This window comes from Mus caroli, unplaced genomic scaffold, assembly GCF_978045245.1.
Source record: "Mus caroli unplaced genomic scaffold, Mus_caroli_1 scaffold_11, whole genome shotgun sequence".
NCBI classification, from domain to species: Eukaryota; Metazoa; Chordata; class Mammalia; order Rodentia; family Muridae; genus Mus; species Mus caroli.
In genome coordinates this window covers 36,389,780-36,408,950 of record NW_028227266.1, presented here as the reverse complement: position 1 = coordinate 36,408,950, position 19,171 = coordinate 36,389,780, and the positions used below count along the sequence as shown (strand labels likewise).

General features: G+C 36.5%; 1 pseudogene; it reads left to right on the top strand.

Moving 5' to 3' along the window:
- Positions 1–7,387: 7,387 nt before the first annotated feature.
- On the top strand, positions 7,388–8,314 carry LOC110288756 (olfactory receptor 8G17-like; annotated as a pseudogene).
- Positions 8,315–19,171: the final 10,857 nt, after the last annotated feature.

Sequence of the window (19,171 nt, the reverse complement as noted above, 5' to 3'; positions counted from 1 at the left end):
GCAGCTAAAGAATTAGTACAAGAACAATTAGACCTGGGACATGTAGAACCCACACAATCACCCTGGAATACCCCTATTTTTGTTGTAAAGAAAAAGTCAGGTAAATGGAAATTGTGACATGACCTAAGAGCCATTAATGCACAAATGCAAGTTATGGGTCCTGTACAAAGAGGACTCCCCCTACTCTTGGCTCTACCTAAAGATTGGAGAATTATAGTAGTAGATATTAAAGATTGTTTCTTTTCCATTCCATTGAATAAGAAAGATCAACCTAGATTTGCATTTACCCTGCCTTCTATTAATCATATGGAGCCTGATAAAAGGTATCAATGGCGGGTATTGCCCCCAAGAAATGGCAAATAGCCCTACCATATGTCAGTTATACATAGGAAAAGCTTTACAACCAGTTAGAGATGGTTTCCCCTCCTTAAAAATTTGTCACTATATGGACGATATTGTGATTTGTGGACCTGAAGAAAAAAGTATACAGCAAGCCTATGGCTTGCTTGATGAAACGTTAAAAAATAATGGCTTGATTATTGCACCAGAAAAAGTACAGCAGTCTAATGTTAGTCATTTTTTTAGAGCCACTATTACTCTACGGTGTGTCACCCCACAAAAGATTAGTATAAGAAAAGATCATCTAAAAACATTAAATGACTTTCAAAAATTATTAAGAGATAAAAATTGGATTAGACCTTATTTAAGGATCCCTACTTCGGAATTAAAACCTTTATTTCAAATTTTAGAAGGAGAATCACATATTACCTCATTGAGACAATTAACACCTGAGGCTTCTGATGTTCTTAGGAAGGTGGAAAGAGCTATTCAAAAAACACAGTTAAATCATATAAATGAGCAAGAACCTTTGTACCTATGCTTATTAAGAACCATAAATTTGCCAACTGCTATGTTATGGCAAGATGGTCACACATATCCCAGCTTTTGGGAAATTACAATATGTACATGTGTCCATAGACACCACTTCTGGTGTCCTACATGCCTCTCCACTGACAGGGGAAAAAGCAGTTCATGTCATATCTCACTGCTTAGAGTCTTGGGCTACATGGGGCAAGCCCCGAGTACTAAAAACTGATAATGGCCCCGCATATACATCAAAATCATTCCAAACCTTTTGCAAAATAATGCAGGTTAGGCACTCTACTGGCCTTCCCTACAATCCACAGGGCCAAGGTATTGTGGAAAGAGCACATGGAACCTTAAAAGAACTCTTACAAAAACAAAAAGGGGGAATCGCCGATGGCCGGCCACCCAAAGAAGAATTAACTTTAGCCCTCTTTACTTTAAATTTTTAAATTCTAGACAAACATGGTCGTTCCGCTGCAGATAGGCATGCCATGACCTTTCCTATCCTTAAACAGGATGTAAATGGAAAGATGTCCTAACTGGAAAATGGTATGGCCCAGATCCCATTATTTCAAGATCCAGGGGAGCTGTTTGTGTTTTTCCACAGGGTCAAGAACACCCAATTTGGGAACCAGAGAGGCTGACGCGAAAATTGCTCCCCCCCGACAGAGATATAGATTGTAATAGTTCAGGAAGGACATGTTTTTAGCAGAGTGTTGGCAGGGTATACTGCTGTGGTTGTGAAACTTCCCACCTTTGTGCCTATAGTAGATTTTGAAATGTTTGTCACCTATGCCCATTAGGTGCCCCTTGTATAAAGTTGTATAAGCTAATTTCTCTCAGTCTCTTGAACAGATTCGCCTCTTATCTGAGTAGGAAATTGGTGGGCTAAAGCGAACCAGTTGTCCAGAAAGCTGCTCCTCCAGATTGCAAAACTCAACAGCACTCAACTGGACCCCGTCACCTTGGGGGACTTCACCTCCTGGATCACCAATGCCTTCTCATATTTTAAGGAGTGGGCGGGAATGTTGGCCTGGGGAGCAGTGATCCTCCTGGGTTGTGTCTTTTGTATCTGGCTATTGTATTGATTCAAACAAGAGCACACTCAGTATAAGGCAGTGGTGTACCAAGCATTGATGGCGATTAAAGAGGGTGTCTCCCCTGAAGTTTGGTTATGCTCAAGAATTAGTCGGCATCTGAGTTCTCTGCTCTTGCACCCCACGGATTTATGGATCCATTGCACTGGGATGAGAGAGACTCAACGATCATTGATCAGCCCTTGCACATCGCTGAGGTTTCCTCATTGTAGGTGATAGGGTGATCAAGATTTCCCCACTAATTCATTTCTTTAAAAACTTGGCTGGCCTCTTTTGTAGAGTTCGCCCTAGGTCATTTAGCAGTTACTGTCATGCAGCACTGCGGTCTCCAGAGACAGGCAACTTTCCTTATGCACAGACCAACCTAAGACACAGGGCCCAGTGACGATAGGGTAACCCTAGGATGGGTAAGGCTGTCACATGAAAGGATTGACCTAAGACAGGAGCCATGGCAGATGGACAGACTTGCCCAGACCTAGTCCAGCATCATATTATTAAACAAAAAAGGGGGAGATGTAGGCAGCCGCACGCTTAAAAGATGGCGCCGACCTCCAGTACACAGGCGCCGTAAACAATGCCATTGCTCAGGCACTAGCCCAAATCTGGCGCCAACCCCTCACGAGCGGGTGCATAAGAATCAAAGTGCTGACAGACTGACCAATCCCAGGAGGACACATAGCTCTCCCCAGTGCTGGGGTGTATATAAGCAGTCCTCCTGGGGTTTCCGGAGTTCCCTGGTAGCATGGAGGTGTTCCTAAAATAAAAAAGGCTGTTGAGAAGAATCTGACCGTGTTGTGTGTTTTCTTGCTGGACGAGGTGAGCACAACAGATGTTTACAATGTCCTACTCATTAAATTGTGTTGTAAATAGAAATGTGCAGTTTAGATAGCTAAAGAATCCCTGAAGTGTTTATAGAATTGAAATGAAAGTGTTGAAGCATTGTCACAGGCAAAGGCTTAAACATGCTAGAAGTAAACAGAATTTGTCACAAAGCTTACAGTCTGAAGTTAGTCTATCAGGAAGGCTGGCAAAAAAGGGGAATGATCTCATTTCTATTTCTATGTTTCTAATGTTTTAATCTTGATGAAGAGTAGTATAGTAAACTTAAGCATAACTGATTCCCGGGGGCAACTAATGACTAAATCATGAAAATCTCCAAGGGCATCAGAAAGAAATGATGGAGGGGACAATGAAGGTGTTTAAGACTTGAGAGCACAAACATGCGATGCACATCACTGTACAAACACCAAATCTCAGAATCCACGGCTGAGAAACCCTGAACTCCTCTAAGTACAAAAGAGGGTGACTTGAGTTTCCTTTATAACACAGCAGAAAAGTCTGATGTGGTATAAAGTCACAAGTATCTCTAATTCCAGTGTTCTTGCTGGGATTAAGATGGACATCATCAGAAGGACATCACAGTAAATTGAAGTTTAGCAAGAAGTGGTGAGACATTGTCTCAGAGAACCCATGCCTGGGGATTATGGCTCAGCCATAAAGCTGTTATCTATTAATCTTGGACACGGGGTGTAATCCTCCACATTGTGAAGTACTGCAGGCATGTTCTGGCATGAAATGTGTTTCTACAGGTTTTTGTTTTCTAATGATATCTTATTATACATTCACTGACTACATGACAACTAAAAGCAGCAAGATTCAAAATACTCAGTTATCTTAAAAAGCTTTATTTTTCTGAAAATGGTTTTAATTAAAATAGTACAGATATATTTTCTTAGGTACATGATTTTATGTAAAAATAAATTATACTTTCTCATAAGTTGTTGAATGTGGTAATCGACCTTGTGTGACACTTGGTTTCCTCATCTTATATTTTAACCTAAATGTTATAAGGTTATATTAGTGTTCAGTTGTGAATGAATTTGCATTTTGATCGATATGGTTAAATGTTTTCCTTATAAATAAGTGCCATTTACTTCAAAGTTTTGATGAAAATGATGTTCAAATCAGTTTGTTGTTTTTCTTGAGGTAGAGAAATTACCTGATTATATTTTATACTTAAAAATTACACATACTCATTTGTATCAGATACATAAGTTGTCAACATTTTTCTCAAGGTAAACAAGTTTTTATTGTTTTGAAGGAAAAAAATCATAGAATTTTGTATTTATTAACATTTAATTTTAATCAAGTTTAGACAGATTTTCCAAACTGATTTAATTTACAAATATGAAGGAACCAGAGTATCTTGATGGGAATATATATCCTGTTATAAAATTTATTACCATTATTTACTGTCAGTACATTAACATTCTTACAGTTCTCCAGTATAGTGCCTTAACCTTAATTTCCTCCAATTGTCATTTCATCAATGAATAAGTTATCAAGAAACTCCAGAAATCTCCCATTACAATTTCTTTGTTTCTCTATTTGTTCCCCTGCTGGCTTTAACTGTTCTGTATTATTTTATTATATTTCATTATTCCAACATAGCAAAATTAATTTCAAGTAATTCAGTTTGTTTTATTTGAAAATAAATCACAAACTGCAACTGGTGTATGTGTGAAACTAAGATTACTAAAAATATTTCTGTTAATATTCATAGGAATTGTATATTCAAATTTTGCAATTGAACTGTGATATATGTAAGAATATTTTTGTATAAGTTGTTAATATAAATCTACAATAATGGAGTTTATTTTGTTATTTTCTATATAATTGCTCAGTTATTCAAAAAATAATATTGAAAACTACATTCTTGAGCAATTTTCATTGTATGGTTTGAGGATCATAGACTAACCATACATATGAGAGTCTTTTTTCTAGATGCTTTACTTGGACCTTCTGAGATATGTCCCTAATATCTTACAGGTAACACCCATCCAGGGTATCAACCCAGAATACCAACCCACTGCATCCCACACACAACTACCACCCTTCACATCAATTCATAACACAAAGGCACACCTTCAACTGAGGCCAGACAGGCAATCGAGTTAGGGGATCCACGGGCAGGTAGGCAGGCAGGCAAGCAACACATTCAGGGACAGCCAGTGCTCTAGGTGTTGGAGGACCTACATGAAGAGAAACTGCTCATCTGCTACAAATGTACAGGGGGCCTAACTCCAGGAACATGTTCACTATTTGGTAAGTGGTTCAGTCTCTGGGAATCCTAAAGGGTTGAAGTTACTTGACACTCTTGATCTTCCTGTGGGGTTCCTGTCCTCTTCAGAACCCACAATCCTATCTCCAACTCTCCCGTTAAGACTCCCAGAGGTCTTCCTATATTTAGCAGTAGGTTTCTGTATCTGGTACAGCCTCTCAGTGAACTGTTATGCTAGGTTCTTGTTGGCAATTATAAGAGAGTGTCATTAATACTGTCAGAGATTGGTTCTTGTCCATGGGATGGGTCTCAGGTTGGTCCAATCATTGCTTACACATTCCCACAGTCTCTGTTCTTTGTTCCTGTATAACTTTTAGTAAGGTCACATTTTGTGTTGAAGATATTATGGCTGGGTTACTGTCCTTGTCTCTCCACTGGGAGTGCTTCCTGGTTACTGAAAGCATTCACCACCTGGTATATTTTCCTCACTGCTAGGAGTCTCAGCATGAGTTGCAACCCAAAGACCCCTGATCCTCCCTTCACCCCAAGTTTCCAGCAAGTACTAGTGAATACTGATCCCACCCCACATATCCTACCCCTGACACCTGTTCCATTCTCTCTTTCCTACTCTTTTCACATCTGATCTGATCACAACCCAGTATCCTTCCCTCCCCATCCTCAATCCCACCAAGTTCCCTCAGTCTCTCCACCGCTGATATCTTTTAGTTCCTCTTCTGAGAAAGATTCAGCCATCCTTATTTGGATGTATGGATTATAGTGTGGAAGTTCATTGTGAGTTTAATTCTTCAAGATGTCTTTGGCCAGTTTTGACTAAAATGTCCAAACCAATGTCAATGAATTAATGACATAAATGCTGTTTATTTGTTTGTTGTTTGTTTAAACTAACGGTGTCACATTTTTAGTAGTTGAATTACAACCACAAATCAAACTGTTTCCTTTGCTTGTCATATTGCTAGCTGATAGCTATTGGTCCATACTTGTTTCATTTAGTACTTTCTTAAGGGGCTACCTTTTACCTTTTACCTTTTAGGGGAAGAATGTGTCTGTGTGTGTGTGCGTGTGCGTGTGCATGTGTGTGTGTGTTTAAATGTTAATGGAAGCCAGGAAATAATTTGAACATTATTTCTTATGGGCCAGTTAGCTGATGTATTATTATTATTATTGTCATTATTACTAATCACTTTATATCTGGATGCTGTCTCCTCCTCTCCTTCCATCCTGTGCTTCCAGTCCCACCCACACAAATCCCTTCCCCCATTACCCTTCTTTTCTCCTAATACAAATCTTTCACTTTTTTGGTTAATGTTAACAAAGATATTTTATGTATTATGTAGGGCTAAAGTGAAAGATATTTTTCCATGATTTCCTTCTAAGTAAATTTATTTGTATATAGGAGGGCTACTGATTCATGTAAATTAATGTTTAAACCTCTCACTTTTCTGACAGTGTTTGTAAGCTATAGGTTTTACTTGAAGGATTTTTTGGAGTCTCTTATGTATACTCTAATATTATCTGCAAATAACATTATATAAATACTAATTCATTATAAATATTTATTTTCTGAAATAATCAATAAAATTTTTATTATGTAACAGAACAAGGAAAAAATTTTATTTCTTTGCTTTCTGTTTCTGTGTCTCTGCTTTGACATTCTCTATTCACAAAGGTTGAAGGAGCAAGAAAAAAAATTTGAAACACAAAATTCATATTCTGGAAAGTTTGCCAGTAATTCTTTTTGTTTGTTTTTTTGTTTTGTTTCTTTGTTTTGTTTTCTTTTTTTCCAAGACAGGTTTTCTCTGTGTAGTCCTGGCTGTTGTGGAACTCAATTTGTAGACCAGGCTGGCCTTGAACTCAGAAATCTTCCTGTCTCTGCCTCCCAAGTGTTGGGTTTAAAAGAATGCGCAACCACCACCTGGCTAATAATTGTCCTTTAATTGATAAATCTCTGCCATTTATGTGTTCTGTGCAATTGTTTTTTGGAAAAAGCTTATAAAAGTCACGATTCAAATCAACTACATTATTTTCTGATCTATATCTCTTAATATATGGTGATATTTAGAAATAGTATTTAGAAATACTGAGGCCAAACTTTTGACACATTGAAATACTATACAAAATATTTTAACAATACAGACACTAAAATATTTTCCTTAAAATATTAATTTTTGGTTAAAAAACCTCAAATTTAGAAAATATTAAAGTGAGATAATTACCACATTAAAAATATGGTACAGCTAGAAATGTTCATATAGAATTTAAGGTGGTACTTACTTCCAAAAGAAGAGAAACTATGGCCCTCTAAGGTCCTTATCTTTTTCCTTTCAGAATCTGACTAGAGGGCATGGAAAACAGCAATCACTCCAAAGTGAACAAATTCTTCCTCTCTGACTTAACAGAACAACCAGAACTACAGCTGCCACTCTTCTTCCTCTTCCTTGGAATCTACCTGTTCACAGTGCTGGGGAACCTGGGCATGATCATCCTGATCTGGCTCAGCTCCCACCTGCACACCCCCATGTACTTCTTCCTCAGCAGTCTGTCCTTCATTGACCTCTGACAATTTACTGTCATTATTCCCAAAATGCTGGTGAATTTTGTGATGGAGAAGAATAAAATCTCCTCCCCTGAGTGCATGATTCAACTTTACTTCTTTCTCCTTTTTGTTTTTTCAGAATGCTACATGCCGGTTGCAATGGCATATGATCGCTATGTTGCCATCTGTAGCCCCTTGCTTTATAGTAGCATCATGTCCCAATATAAGTGCTTTTCTCTTGTTTTAGGAGTTTACATTTTAGGCATAGTTTCTGCATCAGCTCATGTAGGGTGTATGTTTAGGATTGACTTCTGCAGATATTATTGGATCAACCATTATTTCTGTGACCTGATTTCTCTCCTTAATCTCTCATGCTCTAATGTTTTTGTGAATGAGTTGGTGATTCTGATTTTTAGTGTAATTGTTACCACCTTCACAAACCTAACCATCCTCAGTTCTTATGTTTTCATCATTATAAGCATCCTACGCATTAAATCCACTGAGGGAAGATCCAACGCCTTCAGCACCTGCAGCTCCCACATCTCAGCTGTTGCTGTCTTTTTTGGTTCTGCTGCATTTATGTATCTGAATCCATCATCTTCCCGTTCTATGGATGAAGGAAAAGTGTCTTCTATATTTTACACCATCATTGTTCCCATGCTCAACCCCCTGATCAACAGTCTGAGGAATAAGGATATGAAAATGTTTCTGAAAAAAATGATTGAATATAGATAATTTTTCTGATAAGTATAATGTATAAAATGTTCCATTACCTCATAATCTAGGGCTACTATATAGTTTGAGTTGAATATGTTTTAATTTGGTCAGTGTGTCATAGTTCTTCATTTTATGAGATTCTATGACATTCTTTCTCTTCCATGGCTTTCTTAATACTATTTTCCACAATATCTTACCTCATATCTTCTTCTTTGGGGTCACTACCAAGTATCAAAAATATATGATCAAAAATATATGATCAAAAATAGAAGATATTTGCTACTACTAGTCCTCAGTAATTTTTCCATATTTTACCCTCATATAAACATATGGCATGCAATATGTTCCAAAATAGTATTGCTTATTAACCATTATGTTTTTCATACATTATTTTCTGGCTTTGTTAAAAAGCATTTTCCATAAATTACACAAGTTCTTCATGAGTCTGTCAGAAACTGTTGACATTTAAATGTTAATAGAGGAAGTTTAAGAAATATTATTCACAGCTTATTGGAAATAAATCATCACACAAATGTGATAATATTGTTTACTTTCTATTTTATTTTTTGTTTTTCTATATACATGTGTATGCTTGTATGTTAAATTGAATGTGTACATATATGTGAATTACCATACATGTATGAATTGAAAGTTCAAAGGGTAAGTTCAGGTATTGTTCCTAAGAAGCTCTCTATCTGTTTTTATAGAGACAGCGCACTCTCTCTATTGCCTACAGCCTACAGTACATGATATTCAGTCAATGTCTGAATATTCCAGTTCCATGATCCATTTCCTGGTGACCTTGGAAAGCATCTCTGTGTACACCTCCCCAAAGTTCTGAATATCTATGAGAAGAACATGTGAAAATCATTGGGTTCATTATTGTACTAAGAAACTGAACTTTTCACATCACAATTAGAACTCAAGTTCTGATACTCCAATCGCACATCAACACTGAATCTGAACATTAAGCTCATCTGGTTGATCAAAAATCTGAAACCTTCATGAGAATGGCAGAGATCCTAATAACCACGCAAAAAAGTTGAACAAATGTCCATAACAAAAGACACTACCAAGCTTCTGACTCCACATGCTTATGTTTCATAGTGAAACCACAAAAGCACACAGACAAAAGATCAAAGCAAGATGTTTCATTACTATTAAAATAAAAAAGATGACAAAAAGACAAATAATACAAAACAGAAATTATAAATATGGTCAAAGAATTAAAATAGGATATTAATGCTGATCATAGACTCAGAAAATAAAAATAGTTAAGAAAATGTTAAACAATTAAGGATAAAAAATATAGTTTAATTAATTAGTTAACTCACCAGAGGAATACCAAATGGCAGAGAAGCACCTGAAAAAATGTTCAACATCCTTAATCATCAGGGAAAGGCAAATCAAAACCACCCTGAGATTCCATCTCACACCAGTCAGAATGGCTAAGATGAAAAATTCAGGTGACAGCAGATGCTGGCGAGGATGTGGAGATAAAGGAACACTCCTTTTGTTGGTGGGATTGCAAGCTTGTACAACCACTCTGGAAATCAGTCTGGCAGTTCCTCAGAAAAGTGGACATAGTACTACCAGAGGATCCAGCAATACCTCTCCTGGGCATATATCCAGAAGATGTCCCAACCAGTTAGAAGGACACATGCTCCACTATGTTCATAGCAGCCTTATTTATAATAGCCAGAAGCTGGAAAGAACCCAGATGTCCCTCAACAGAGGAATGGATACAGAAAATGTGGTACATTTGCACAATGGAGTACTACTCAGCTATTAAAAAGAATGAATTTATGAAATTCCTAGCCAAATGGATGGACCTGGAGGGCATCATCCTGAGTGAGGTAAGACAATCACAAAGGAACTCACACAATATGTACTCACTGATAAGTGGATATTAGCCCAGAAACTTAGGATATCCAAGATATAAGATACAATTTGCTAAACGCATGAAACTCAAGAAAAATGAAGACTGAAGTGTGGACACTATGCCCCTCCTTAGAATTGGGAACAAAACACCCATGGAAGGAGTTACAGAGACAAAATTTGGAGCTGTGACGAAAGGATGGACCATCTAATGATTGCCATATCCAGGGATCCATCCCATAATCAGCTTCTAAACGCTGACACCATTGCATACACTAGCAAGATTTTGCTGAAAGGACCCAGATATAGCTGTCTCTTGTGAGACGATGCCGGGGCCTAGCAAACACAGAAGTGGATGCTCACAGTCAGCTATTGGATGGATCACAGGGCCCCCAATGGAGGAGCTAGAGAAAGCACCCAAGGAACTAAAGGGAACTACAACCCTATAGGTGGAACAACAATATGAACTAACCAAAAGATGTCCTGGTAGGCCATCACTGGAAAGAGAGGCACATTGGACAGCAAACTTTATATGTCCCAGTACAGGGGAAGGCCAGCGCCAAAAAGGGGGAGTGGGTGGGTAGGGGAGTGGGGGTGGGTGGGTATGGAGGACTTTTGGGATAGCATTGGAAATGTAAATGAGGAAAATACCTAATAAAAAGAAGAGTTATAGGCAACCGTGGAAAGCTTGCAGCAGGAAAAGTGCTTTTCCTAAGGGAAGGGCACAACAATTGGCTGTCCAGTGGTAAATGGTCAGCTTTGAAAACATAAATGCAAGTATCATTATAAGGACTAAGTTGATTTTATTTAGGAAAATAGATATAGATTCCATGAAATAACAATTAATGAGAAAGAAGCCATGAATTCGAAGGAGAGTGGGGAAGGTATGTATGTATGAGGGCAGAGGTTGAAAGCAAGAAAAGGAAGAGATGTTGTAATTATATTATAATCTCAAAAATAAAAGAAATTTTATGAAAAAAATTAATTAGTTAATTTAAAAAATGAATTTCTGAAGAAAGTGAAATGGAATAAAAGTGTAAACTACACAATTGAAGGAACCAAACAAAACATTTAATATAAAACCACACCAATAACTTAAGTATAAAAGACAGTATAAAAGATTGAAGACAAAGTAGAAGTAGATCACTCATTCAAAGAAAATGGTAAATGTAATAAAACCTAAGAACAGAACCATAGGATAAAATGAAAGCATGAAATGTATGGCAATAAAAGAAGAAATACTAGAAAAGGCATAGAAAATATACTTATCAAAAATCACTCAAGGAACGTTTTCAAATCTAAGGCTGAAACTCAGGGTTTTTTTTTTTTCTCCTCTATAGGAAGACAGTGGGTATATCAATCAAATTCCAGACAGGCTTTAGGCTCAGTATTATTTAGCCAACACAAAATAGACTTAATAACTACTTTGCATTTTTGTTTTATCTTAACTTTTGGGTTTGTTTATTTGTTTGATTTTTCAGAGAGAGAGGTATGGGGTGAAATCTTGAATTTCAGTGCAGTTCAGGGGGAAGAGATATGGGAAGGAAAATATGATCAAAAAATAATGTGTGAAAAATGTTTATTTCATAATATAATTTTAAAAATTTAACAGGAACTTTTACGAAGGGAACAAGACATAAAGACACCAAAGCAGCTATGTGTGGAGGCAGGTACACAGAAACAAAAGGAATGTTTCCTAAATTGAAAGAAAAAAAATGCTTATCACAGAGTAAAAGGAATATGGTCCACTAAATAGAAAGAACTAAAAAGGAGTCCCCTGGTAATATAGTACTGAAAAATAAACATAAATAACACATAAAAATATTCAATGCCTCAAGAAAGACCTGTAGCATGTAATTTTACAAACTTACTCTTTTTCAAGAGCTCTGCTGTGCTCAGCTAGGCCATGTGATCAAAAGCTGCCTTCCTCACTCAGCTCTACCTACTGCCAGCTGATGCTTTTCCCAGGAATTCCAGGAGCTGAGATTTCTCTCCACCAGCCAATCACCATGTGGCTAGCTCAGGCAAGCTGCCAATAACCACCTTGGCTTTGCCTTTTCTCTGCACACCTTTGTTCTAGGGATGGAAACAATCAGACTGTTCTAACACTTTAAAACCAGCCAAGAAACACATCTCCTAGGAGCAGAATCTATTGCCCTAAGCTCATAAGCTATCCTATATCAGAATTCATGTGGTGGCAGAGGCTGCCACTGATCCTAATTGCACCCAGGCCTTACTCGGCATTTGTGTTCACCTCCCCAAAGCCTGGAAAAAAAGGAACCTCTTTATTTCATCCCTTTCCTCCTCCTCCTGGGACCAGAAAATTCCATCTTTTTTCCTTGGCACAGCAGTTGGTTTCCCATGTCTTTATTGACACAATCAAAAACCAAATGGGGAATCAATACAGCCCTCTACAAAGACCAGATCATATATAAAGTACAACCATCTGAACACCAGATCATTTTTTTCAATATGATCACATCATTAGATGATTTAAAGGCCTTTAACTAAATCGAGCATCTATTCATGATAAATTCATGGAGAATCTAGGAATACAGAATATATATCCCAACATCATGATAAATAATATAGAGGCCTAGAGCAAACATTATGTTAAATAATGAAAATTCAAATAATTTTACTAAAATCATGAGTAAGACAAGGATGTCTATTCTCTACACTCCAGTTAAATATAGAGCTTGACATTTTAGCAAAAGCAATAATAAGGGTGTAGACGTAAATGAGATGTCAATAGAAGAAAAAAATTAAGGTATCCTTAGTGGAAGATGACATCATGCTAGATATAGAAAACCTAAGGCACTACCAAAAATAGGTACAGTTGATGAAACATTTATCAAAATATAATAATATACAACCAACACATAGACCAGCAGGCTACTATATAGAAAAATAAAACAAACATAAAAGAATACAATACTCAATAGTGTCCAATAGTTAAAAATTTTGAAATAAATTTAAGGAAATGAAGGATTTGTTCAGTGCAACTTTATAACACAAGAGAAAAAAAAAACAAAAAAACAAAGAAGATACAAAGGGCTGAAGACCCCTAGTTCTTGTTGTGTTGTTATTGTGTCAATGACATCCTAACAAACATAGGCTACAAAGCAAATAAAATCTCTCCCTTCAGTAAAACTGAAAAGAAAAAAAGTGTTAAAGGTTACCAGAAATCTCAAATACTCAGGAAACTGAAAACAATTTTGAACAATAAGGGGTGTGGGATAGTGAAGACACCAGCTTTCCAGATTTACAGATGGTTATAGCGTTTGATAATACCTATAGGAACCCTAACTAAGAGTTACCATCCAATCTTGATGGTAAGACTTTATTAGTGAAGATATCATGTACTTGACTCATAGGGTATAGAGAATTCATGTTAGAACCAACTTCTAAGTGTCAACACTACTGGCTAGCTTTCATCATACAGAAGTGTATTTTCATTCTATTAGAGGAGTAAAACCAGTAGTCCTGCTTAGTTGTAATCCTTGATTTCCCTAGAAAGCTTTGTTCAATGCCATAGTGGAGACAAAAATATTATGGGAGTAACCATAATATTTAGATCTTATGTGCCCTTATTTCCAAGATGAAAGTCATTCCCAGTACTATTGACTGAGTCACAAAACCAAGGCAGGGTAGATCATTAGCCATAGAGTTGAACCTACTACTTATCACAAAATTAACATAAGTGCTAGAGATTGAGAGATGGATTAGTCTTGTATTATTGTTATAAATCCATTGTTTATACATGAATATGATGATAGTTACATACATTTCTATTACAATTATTTTTGAACTAGATATTATCTGTTAAATCAGTTAAGAATATGAAATGTGGGGGCTGGAGAGATATAGCATTGGCAAGTTTGCTTACTGTACTGCTCTGAGCAAACAGAGAAAAAACCCAGTTGATTTCCCATGTGTTGTTCCCCTTGTTCTACATCTTCAACAGCAGGTGCTATCTCTTAAGGTTTTCATCTTAGTCATTCTGATTGTTGTGAGATGGAATATCACTGTTATTTTGATTTGAATTTCCCAGGTGACTAATTATTTTGAACATTACTATATGTGCGTCTCATCTATTTGAGATTCTTCTATTGAAAATTCTGTTTTATTTTGTAACCCATTTTCAATTGGGGTATTTTGGTTGTTTGTGCCTAATTTCTTTGTTTTTTATTAGATATTCTCTTTATTTACATTTAAAATGCTATCCTGAAAGTCCCCTATACCATCCCACCACTGAGCTCCTGAACCCAGCAACTCCCACTTCCTGGCCCTGGCATCCCCTTGTATTGGAGCATATAATCTTCACAAGACCAAGGGCCTCTCCTACCAATGATGGCCGACTAGGCCATCTTCTTCTACATATGCATCTAGAGACTCGAGCGTTGGGGGTACTGGTTAGTTCATATTGTTGTTCCTCCTATAGAATTTCAGTCCCCTTCAGCACTTTGGATACTTTCTCTAGCTCCTCCATTGGGGTCCCTTTGTTCCTTTCAATAGATGACTGTGAACATCCACTTCTGTATTTGGCAGGCACTGGCATAGCCTCAAAAGAGAAAGCTATATCAGGGTCCTTTCAGCAAAATCTTGCTGGCATATGCATTAGTGTCTGCAATTAGTGGCTGTTTATGGGATGGATCCCCAGAAGGGGCAGTCTCTGGATTGTCCTTCCTTCCATCCCAGCTCCAAACTTTGTCTCTGTAACTCCCTCCATGGATATTTTCTTACCCATTCTAAGGAGGAATGAAGTATCCACACTTTGGTTTTCCTTCTTCTTAAGTTTCATGTGTTTTGCAAACTGTATCTTGGGTATTCTAAGATCCTGGGCGAATATTCACCTATCAGTGAGTTCCGATCATTTGAGTTCTTTTGTGATTGGGTTACCTCACTCAGGATGATGCCCTCCAGATACATCCCTTTGCCTAAGAATTTAATAAATTTATTGTTTTTAGTAGCGAGTAGTACTCCACTGTGTAAATGTACCACATTTTCTGTATTCATTCCTCTGTTGAGGGACATCTGGGTTCTTTCCAGCTTCTGGATATTAAAAATAAGGCTGTTATAAACTTAGTGGAACATGTGTCCATATTACACATTGAACATCTTCTGGTTATATGCCCAAGAGAGGTGTTGCTAGATCCTCCAGTAGTACTATGTCCAATTTTCTGAGGAACTGCAGACTGATTTCCAGAGTGGTGGTTTTACAGCTTGCAAATCACACCAGCAATGGATGAATGTGTCTCTTTCACCACATCCTTGCCAGCATCTGCTATCACCTGAATTTTTGATCTCAGGATCTTAGCCATTCTAACTGATGTGAGGTGGAATCTCAGGGTTGTTTTGATTTGCACTTCCCTGATGATTACAGATGTTGAACATCTTTTCAGGTGCTTCTTAGCCATTCAGTATTCCTCACTGGAGAATTCTTTGTTTAGCTCTGTACCCTATTTTCAATGGGGTTATTTAATTTTCTGGAGTCCACCTTCTTGAGTTTTTGTATATATTTGATATTAATCCCCTATCATGTTTAGGATTGGTAAAGATCCTTCCCCAAACAGTTGGTGGTCTTTTTTTCTTATTGAGAGTGTCTTTTGCCTTACAGAAACTTTGAAATTTTAAGAGGTCTCATTTGTTGATTCTCGATCTTACAGCACAAGACATTGTTGCTCTCTTCAGCAATTTTCCTCCTGTGCCCATATATTCAAGGATTTCCCCCACATTCTCCTCTATAAGTTTTAGTGCTTCCTGTTTTATGTGGAGTTTCTTGATCCACTTAGATGTGAACTTTGTACAATGAGATAAGAATGGATCAATTCACATTTTTATACATGATATCCATCAGTTGAGCCAGGATCACTTGTTGAAAATGCTGTCTTTTTTTCCACTGGACGGTTTTAGCTCCAATGGCTAAGATTATAGGTGTGTAGATTCATTTCTTAGTCTTCAATTCTGTTATATTGATCTACCTGACTGTCGCTATACCAATACCATGCAGTTTTTATCAAGATTACTCTGTAGTACAGCTTTTGTTCAGGCATTGTGATTCCACCAGGGGTTCTTCTATCAAGGAGAACACTTTGCTATCCTAGGTTTTTTGTTATTCTAGATGAATTTGCAAATTACCCTTTCTAATTCGTTGAAGAATTGAGTTGGAATTTTGATGGGGATTGCATTGAATCTGTAGATTGCTTTTGGAAAGATAGCCATGTTTACTATATTGATCCTGCCAATCCATGGGCATGGGAGATCTTTCCATCTTCTGAGATCTTCTTCAATTTCTTTCTTCAGAGATGTGAAGTACTTATCATATAGATCTTTCACTTCCTTAGTTAGTGTCACACCAAGGTATTTTATATTATTTGCGACTTTTGAAAGGTATTGTTTCCCTAGTTTCTTTGCCAGTTTGTTTATCTTTTGTGTTGAGAAAGGCCATTGATTTGATTGAGTTAATTTTATATTCAGCTACTTCACTGAAGCTGTTTATAAGGTTTAGGAGTTCTCTAGTGACATTTTTAGGGTCTCTTATATATACTATCATATCATCTGCAAATAGTGATATTTTGATTTCTTCCTTTCCAAATTGTACCCCCTTGACCTTCTTTTGTTGTCTAATTGCTCTAGCTAGAATTCCGAGTGCTATATTGAATAGGTATGGAGAAAGTGGGCTGCCTTGTCTAGTCCCTCATTTTAGTGGGATTACTTCCAGCTTCTCTCCATTTACTTTGATGTTGGATACAGGTTAGCAGCAGATTGCTATTATTATGCTTCGGTATGGGCCTTGAATTCCTGATCTTTCCAAGACTTTTATCATGAATGGGTATTGGAATTTTGTCAAATGCTTTTCAGCCTCTAACTAGATGATCATGTGGTTTTTGGCTTTGAGTTTGTTTATATAGTGGATTACATTGATGGATTTCCATATATAAAACCATCCCTGCATCCCTGGAATGAAGCCTACTTGATCATTATGGGTGATTATTTTGATGTGTTCTTGGATTCAGTTAGAGAGAATTTTATTGAGTATATTTGCAGCGATTTTCATAAGGGAAATTGGTCTGAAGTTCTCTTTCTTTGTTGGGTCTTTATGTGGTTTATGTATCAGAGTAATTGTGGCTTCATAGAATGAATTGGGTAGAGTAACTTCTGTTTCTATTTTGCGGAACAGTTTGAGGAGAACTGGAATTAGATCTTCTTTTAAGCTCTGATAGAATTCTGCACTAAACCCATATGTCCCTGGGGTTTTTTGTTTGGGAGACTATTAATGACTGCTTCTTTTTCTTTAGGTGATATGGGACTGTTTAGGTCATTAATCTGATCCTGATTTAACTTTGGTACCTGGTATCTATATGACCAACAGTAGTACCCCTTCATTGACCACAACCTAAAAAAGATATCCACACAAAGCCTGTACCTCCCAGTGTTCCTTTCCTGGTGACCCAAAGAAAACACAAACTTCTATGTACACCTCTAAAATCATTGGAAGATCCATAATAAGAACCTGCTAACACCACCTGGTTAATTTGTGCTGAGAAACTGATTATTTAACAAGAACTACTTCTGATTTTCCAGTGACATATTAGCACTTAGACATCCTATGTCTGAATAGTAAGTTCTATCTGGCTGCTCTAAACCCTGACAACTTCAAGTATTAACAGAGATCCCAACAACACAAACGTGGTGGGACAAATATCCATACCAAATAATAATACCAAAGGTCTAAATCCAGATGCCCACATCTCATATCAAAATCACCAACAGCACACAGACAAAAGAGAAAAACAAGACACTTTATCCATATAAATACTGTAAATGACAATATGAAATAGAAATTATAAATATGGTCAATGAATTCATTTAGGATATTAATACTGGGATATAGACTAGGAAAAGACAAATAGTGAAGAAACTAAATAAAATAATTAAGGATGCAGTACGTAATTTAATTAACTTAAAATATAGAATTTCTGAAGAAAATGTAAATCGATAAAATATAACATACAAAATTAAACCAAACAAAACATTAAGGAGATAGACATACTAGTAAAATAAATCAAATAAAAGAGTGAATAGCAGGGTTTGAAGACAAACTAGAATTAAAAGTAAAGTCAAGAAAGCAGTAAATCTAATAAAATTCAAGAACAAGTTCATCAGACACTACTATAGCACGGAATCTGTGGGGAAGTATGAGAAAACCCAAATAAAGGCACAGAAAATATATTTGCTAAAATCATTGAAGGAACGCTTCTAAATATAAGACTGAAATTCAGTTTTCATGACTACATAGGAAATGGGTTAATAAATCAAGCTCCAGACACGCTTTATACTCCATAATAGTTGGCCAACACAAAATAGACTCCACAGATTTGTACTTTTTGTTTGCTTTATTTTGGATTCTGTTTTGACTTTTTCAGAGAGAAGAAGGTAAAAACTAGAATTTCAGTGATCAGTACCAAAGAAGAAGCTATGGGAATGGAAGATTATGATCAAAGTATAGTGTACAAAAAAAGAGTTTTTAAAATATTTTTTGAAAAAAATAAATCCAAAATTTTAAGTAAAGAAGCAGGTAGAAAGAAAAGAAGTCATCTGTATGGGGTGGCATATATAAAAATATTTCTTTCTTAATTTTAGTAAGAAAATGCTCATTAAGAGGCAAGAGGAATATGGGGCATAAAAAGAGCAAACCAAAGAGAAGTCCCCTTTCTAATGTAATACTGAAAACCCTAAACCTACAGAACAAAGTAAAATTATTAAATGTCACAAGGGATACCAGAGCACATATAAAGGTAGATATATTTGAATATGAGCCATATTTTTCAACATGATCACATCATTAGATGCTTAAAAAGCCTTTGACAAAATCAAATGTATTACCTGATAAAAGTTATGGAAAAATCTAGGAGTGCAGCATACATATTCCAATATAATAAAATAATAATAATAATATACAAGCCCACAGCCAATATTAAATAAAATGGAGAA